This window comes from Capsicum annuum, chromosome 6 (genome assembly GCF_002878395.1).
Source record: "Capsicum annuum cultivar UCD-10X-F1 chromosome 6, UCD10Xv1.1, whole genome shotgun sequence".
NCBI lineage: Eukaryota > Viridiplantae > Streptophyta > Magnoliopsida > Solanales > Solanaceae > Capsicum > Capsicum annuum.
Window position 1 is genome coordinate 16,583,645 of NC_061116.1, and position 7,388 is coordinate 16,591,032.

Sequence of the window (7,388 nt, forward strand, 5' to 3'; positions counted from 1 at the left end):
TTTCAGAAAAAAAATTTCGAATTTCCATGGCCAAACACCACAATTTCCAAACTCCGAAAAATTTTTCCGGAAAAAAGAGAAATTTCCAAAAAAATACTTCCACGAAGAGTAACCTTAAATATGTTGATCTTATTAAATTGGAGGATAACATGCAACAATCTCAGAAGAGTGAGTCAATTGTCAATAAAACAGTGACATTTAATAATGGTATTACTTGTGTTTCATGGACGGAAGAAGTTAAAATAATGAAATATCATTGAAGAGTTCCAATTTGCAGTGATAGGAAAATTCTCATATGGATGACCTGATTTGAATGACTTGAGAATTCAAATTCCAAATTAGTGTAAAATAAAGGGAGAATTCAAAATAGGACTACTTCGGAACAAACATATCCCGATGAAGTTTAGTAGAATGGAGGACTTTGTGAACATGATGTCGAAAAACATATACTACATTACTGCAAAAGATGGTTTAACATATCAAATGTGTCCATTCATATATGATGCTAATTTTAATCCGAAGGAAGAAACTACCCCAAGTCATGATATGGATTCTTTCCCCGACTTGCTGCCTACCTTTTTTGGTCAAGGAATCCTTTTTTTCTCTTACATCTGCTGTTGGAAAGCCATTCCAATTGGATATGGCTACAGTTAATAAGATCCAACCTAGTTGTGCAAGGGTCAAAGTCCAAATACATTTAGCTGCAAAATTACCTGACTATGTGGAGCTAGAGGTAGTTGATGGAAGAGGTTATGAAAGGAAAGTCCAAAAGGTGAAGATATAATATGATGAGTTGCCTAAGCATTGTTATACTTGTGAACTTCAAGGTCATGATGAGGTTGATTGCAGAAGTTTACATCCCGAGTTAAGGAACATTATAGTGGAGGATAAACAGGAAAGAAAAATGGGTAATAAAGAGGGGCAAGAAGCTGCAGAAGTACACAAAAGATTCAATAATGGAAGAGTGGTTTATGCAAAATGAAACCCAACGAGCAGGAAATTTAAGCTTGATAAAGGCACACCACAAAGTTAATGAATGAAAAAGAGGAAAGGGCCAATACCAACAGTGAAATTAGCACTGCCAACTCATTTAAGGTACTACATCAAGATGCTGCAGAGGAGTGTGTAGATAACCAAGGGGGTCAAGTAACAATGAAGAAAATAAACACAACATGGGGGACGTAACAACATGTTAAGTGAATGATCTGTGTAAAAACAAGGAAAGGGAAGAGAGTGACCAGTTACTTCAAAAGCAGAGAGATGACAATCCCAAACAAAAGGCAAAACACAATCAACATAATGTCATTAGGCATGAGTTAGAAAAAGAGCATGAACTAGCAATTACAACAGTTACAGAATATCACAAGACGCAGGCAATGGTAGAATCTTTGAATACAGTTCAAGATTTTGGGAATGAGCAAACAAGTACAACTTCATGGAGTAAAAATGATTTGATACAAATAGAGCGCAGAATGGAAAATCCATATCAACAGTTACCTGCAGTAAATAATATCATGAGTAATGAAATGGAGTTGCAGCATGGAATACATGATATAGAAAAGGAATTAGCCCTAGCTACCTATCATGAACCTCTGCAAATTGACAGATCTCAGGAAATCATCACTACCGGAGAGATGGTAGGATCTTATCCTCAGGTTGCAAACAAAAATATGCTATTATTGGATACAGATGCTGAATATAATAAGGGAACTCAAGAGCTAGCAGAAAATCAGCCCCCAACAACACTCTTCATCAGTTAGTTTCACATCACTTCAGTACAACAGATACACAGCTTATAAGATCACATCAGGTAGAGCAAATTGAAGATAAAGGGGAGGAGAATAACTAACTTATTGAAGATTCAGTATTTAAGATGACAGGGATATCACCCCAAACTTCCTCAAAGAATAATAAAAGCAGAAATGTGGGAGAGACACTGCCTAGCAGGGTAAATCCCAAGAGAAATGTCATATCAAGGTTCAAATCATGATGAAAGCTTTATTATGGAATGTAAGGTCTGTGAGGATCCAAATTTATTTCACAGAATTCAGATGTTACATAGATATCATAAATTCTCCATTGTTGCATTGATGGAGCCTTTTCAAGATGTTAACCAAATTTAGAAGTACAAAAGAAGGTTGGGTATGCAATATGCAAACTACAATCAAAATGGAAAAGATAGGGGGTCTTCCTGTATACCCACAAGAATATGAAGATTTTTACTTTTGTGTTAATTCTTGTGAATTAGTAAACGTTAATTTTAAAAGGAGTCCGTTCACTTGGTGGAATGGTAGGATTGATAATGATTGTATTTTCAAAAGGCTTGACAAGCTTTTGGTGAATCATAACTTTTTAAGTAGTTTTGCGTCCAAGGAGCTTGAGCATTTGGCTAGGATTGGATCTGATCATGCACCATTGCTTATATCTTGTGGAAATCAATCTTCAACACTGAGGAAACCATTCAGATTTCTCAATTTCTAGATCGAGAAAACAAATTTTCAGCAAGTTTGTTAGATCAAATTGGGTGTCTGGAGAGTAAGCTGATATTTGTATTGGTCTTAAGCATAAATTGAAGAAGACTAAAGCTGCTTTGAATAAATAGAGCAATGATAAATTTGGAGATATTTTTAAACAACTGATAATCAGGGACGAGATAGTTAGGTTAAAGGAGAAACTTTTTGAAGAATTACCATCTGGTTTGAATAGAATGGTGCTTCATAAGGCTCGAGCTGAATTGAAACAATATATTTATTATGAAGAATTTTGAAGGACAAAAGCTGGCATACAATGGTTTTCAGAAGGAGAAAAGAATTCCAGATTCTTTCATAGTCTTGTCAATGAAAGGAGAAAAGACTTTCTATTCAAAGAATCAAGAAAGGTGATGGTCAATGGGCAGAGGGAGTTGATCAGGTGGCTAATGAAGCTTTAGCATTTTATCAAAATCAATTTTCAAGTATTAGTAGTGATAGAGAATGTACTTTACTGAAACATATACCTACCCTGGTTACTGAAGAAGCCAACATAGCCATTAATGGTTTGCTTACCAAAAAGAAAGAAAGGTAGTATTTGAATTAAATGGTAACACTGCTGGTGGCCCGGATGGTTTTACAGGATACTTTTTTCAAAGTTGTTGGAAAATAGTAGGGGAAGATGTTTTTAAGGTATTGTTGCCGTTTCTAAGGGCAATACACTTTCTAAGTTCATCACACTCACAAATTTGGTCCTTTTACCAAAAAAGAGACATTGTACAATTTTTTTCTGATATGAGACCAATTAGTTTGAGCAATTTTCTGAATAAAGTTATTTCTAGGGTCTTGCATCACAGGATTGAGGGTTTGCTTTCTGGGATAATCTCCAGAAATCAATCACTTTTGTTAAAGGGCAGGAATATAACTAAAAATGTCCTTTTGGCCCAGGAAATTATTTCTGATATAAGGTTAAGAGTAAAATAGGCTAATGTGGTGATCAAACTTGATATGACTAAGATATTGGAAAATTTTGGTTTTGATGGTGATGTAGTTGATAAAATATGGAGATTAGTGGCCAACAATTGGTATTCAGTTCTCATCAATGGTCAAGCTCATGGTTTTTTCCATTCCATAAGAGAAGTAAAACAAGGAGACCCTCTATTTCTTTCTTTATTCATTTTATCTGCGAAGGTTTTATCAAGAAACCTTAATTTTTTTTTTTCAGAAAGCTGAATATAGGTGTTATGGCATGCCTAAGTGGAGTGAGAATATTAATCATCTTGCATATGCGGATGATACCATCATCTTTAGTTCTGCTGACAGATTATCTCTGAAAATAATGATGAATATTCTCAGGGAATATTAGCAACAGTTTGGTCAAATGATCAACAAGGATAAAAGTTCTTTCTTTATATATCATAAGACTTCTCATGCTCATATCAAAGAAATGGAAGAGAGTATTGGATTCATTCGAGAAAAAATCCTTTAAATTTGTCTTGGTTGTCCAATCGGACATGCAAAGAAGAAGAAGGTCCATTTTACAGAGCTAATGAAAAAAGTCCATAACAAACTCCAAGCATGAAAAGGGAGGATTCTATCCTTTGGTGGTAAGACTGTTCTTATTAATAATGTTCTTACTAGCATTCCCATGTATCTTTTGTCTTCCATAGTCCCTCCTAAGTGTGTCATTTATGATTTACATAGAATCTTTGCAAGATTTCTATGAAATTTTAAGGAAGTAGGCACTAATAAACATTGAGTTGCTTGGAGTGATATTTGCAGACCTAAAGAAAAAGGGGGTTTGGGATTTAGATCCCTCTCTGATGTATCCAAAACTTTGTTTGCTAAATTATGGTAGATTTTTAGAACCCAAAAATTTTTATAGACTAATTATATATAGAATAAGTATTTCAAAAAAGTGAGGCCACAACTGGTGGAGTGGAAAGGAGGCTCACTGACTTGGGAACATATATTAGAGGTCATGGATATTCTTGATCAAGAAATATGGTGGGAACCCAAGTGTGGACATTCTAGTGTCTGGTATGACAACTGGACACAATTGGATTAATGTTACTAAAGATCACCAACTTGAAGAAGTGAATCAATTATTCATAAATGGTGGCTGGAATGTGGATCTGTTGCAACATAATTTTGGGGATGAGGTATGACATAATATTATGAATTATGTGAAGTGTGAGGAAGAATCAGACAAATGGGACAAGGCCTGGTGGATGTTGAATGAGACAGGTAAGTTTACTGTGGGCTCTGCTTGGGACAATATAAGACAAAAGGATGAAATCCAACAGAATTTTAAAACTTTATGGATGAAAGGTGTACCGTTTAAGGTATCCTTTTTCTTGTGGAGGTTATGGATGGAGAGACTACCAATAGCGAAAATTCTTATTAGGACGAACATGGCTGATAGTGTGATCTGTTGCTGCTGTGATGAAGGGATACAAGAAACTATTAACCATTTATTTATGCAGTGTAGGATGTCTAACAATCCATGAAATTATTTTGCATATACTGCAGGTGTTGATGGTCCTTTTCTATAGCTAAAAGATAGTGTTCTCAAGTGGTGAAAAGCTATAACTGGTTCTAAACTCAATGCACTGTATAAAACTATGCCAATGTTTATTTTGTGGCAGATTTGGAAGGGAAGAAATTGTATTAAACATGGAAGTAAGAAGTCATATTTTAGCATGAAGATAGAGATTACTAGGAATTTGGTATATCTGGCAAAATTATTTTTCCCATGGTTGAAGAATATATCAGATTCTTAGCCTGAATTAGTGAGATTCATGGCTGCATATACACCAAGGATTGGGTGTACAGTGGTAAACTGGAAGATGCCTAGCCGAGGTCAATACAAACGCAATTCTGATGGAGCTTCAAAGGGCCATCCTGGCCTGATCTCTATTGCATTTTGTATTTGAGATGATGGTGGGAATATGATTTATACAGAAGGTAAAAGAATTCGCGATTCTTAAAATTTGGAGGCTGAAGTAGCGGCTTTGAGAATGGGACTTGAATATTGCATTAATCGCAATCTGCTTCCAGTGTGCCTAGAAACTGATTCATTATCAGTTATAAAAATCATGAAAGGGAAGTAGGAGGTTCAGTGGAGTATTTCATTGGAAATAAAAAGAGTAAAAACCCTCATGGAGGAGGTCCCAGCAGTGGTGGATCACACTTTCAGAGAAGGCAACAAAGTTGCTGATTTTATTGCTAACAAAGTTTTTTGTTTTCCAGGTGTAGACAGGGTGAGTTATAATACTTTCCAATAGCTACCAAAAGAAGCAATGGAGTTGTTGAACATGGATAAAGCTCAAGTTCAAAATTTGAGGATTAAAAAGTTACAAAATGGAACCTTTAATGTGGACAATAGGCATATACTTTAACAATCAGCAATCAACAATAAAGCAACAGTTGGACAGACTGATTATAAATACATTATTCATAACAACAACACACAAGCAAGAGGTCAACATGATACACATAATGGATATGCAGGGGACACCACAGTTACAACACGGTCAAACAAAGATTACAACAATGCAAAAATGAGCCCAATCTCATAATATGCAAATACATGGATTAACTAGATTGGACCAAGGAGACAGAAGGTGGCAATCTGAGTCAGATAAAATTGTCAATAGATTTGCTTCTTTCAAGCTTTTAGACAGTAGTATCAGCTCCTTTGATGAGCTCAATCTGTCAAGGGGTAGAGAGATAGGTGAAATTGACAATTAAAACCATGAGGACACAATAGCAGGTAGATAATTAACTTATCTTTGTGAAGGAGTTCAAATTTGCGTTCAATTGAGGTGAAAAAGTCTTCGATTGGGCTGATTTCATGACGTTTGTGAGACTTTAAACATCTTGAGTGAAAACACCCAAAACTCAGTTGATTCTGCAACAATGAGCATCTTTTGACAACAAAGAAAATTCATCGTTCATCTACCTGTCTGAATCAATGCACATCCGAGTAGTAGCAAGCATCAAGTCAATTGGAAGAGGATGAGGCGTCGATTTTTCATTTTCTTTTGCTGATTTTTTTGTTGTTTTGATTTTTGCTCTACAACTTTCCTTTTTCTTTTGTCTGAATTTGGTCCAGACCGGAGCATGGGCTTGTGGAATGGATCAAATAGACATTTGTGTAAGGATTTTTCATTTCTAATAAAAGGTCTTTTAAGGCCCCTTTTAAAAAAAAATCCCATAAGTTTTCAACCTCTTAACTACTTTCTGTGTTCGTTTTTACTTTTCATTTATTTTTCAATTTAATTTTATTTATATTTTTTATTTTTCACATATCAGAAAAACATAACTTTTGTTTTTCTATTTTGTTTTTAACATTAATTGCATTTTGTTTAAAAATTTTCAAAATATAATAATAAATATCATATAATAGAGGTATTATGATAAATTAATCATGTCAATAATTATTTTTCTTAATAAATGTACCAAGTCCAAATGTGATAAGTAAAAGCTAAAGAAGGAAGTATTTGAATGAGCTTATAACTTTTGACAAAAAAATCAAAGTAATAAGTTAAAAATTCTAGCTTATAAATTTTAATTTATTTAATCTTTTTAACTTAAAAATAAGTGTTCAAAAATACCCTTTTTAAAAATTTAACTAAATAGTAAAAATTGCTTAAAAATTATTTTAGATTGAAAGCACTGAATATCCAATTCAAATAGTCTCCTAGTTATGTCAAGTTTTATTTGCCGGCTTAACACATCTAAACGTACTTTTCGCTTCAGACTGATATCAAATATTTGTATCAAGATTATGAGTAATCCCTATCTAAATTTATGTAATACTGTTGTTTATTTTGAGAATTAATTTGTTTAATTTTTAAAGTTAAATAAAATTCAATCAACTTATACTTAAAACTAAGATTTTGAAATAAAAAATAA

At 33.9% G+C, this 7,388-nt stretch overlaps 1 long non-coding RNA gene across 1 annotated transcript; it reads right to left on the minus strand.

Moving 5' to 3' along the window:
- Positions 1–240: 240 nt before the first annotated feature.
- Positions 241–6,659, minus strand: LOC107873514. The gene is made up of 2 exons (XR_001675379.2): positions 1,580–6,659; positions 241–1,497 (listed from the first exon to the last, which is right to left on the minus strand). It is a non-coding gene; the product is annotated as an uncharacterized LOC107873514 (long non-coding RNA).
- Between the last annotated feature and the right edge of the window lie 729 nt (positions 6,660–7,388).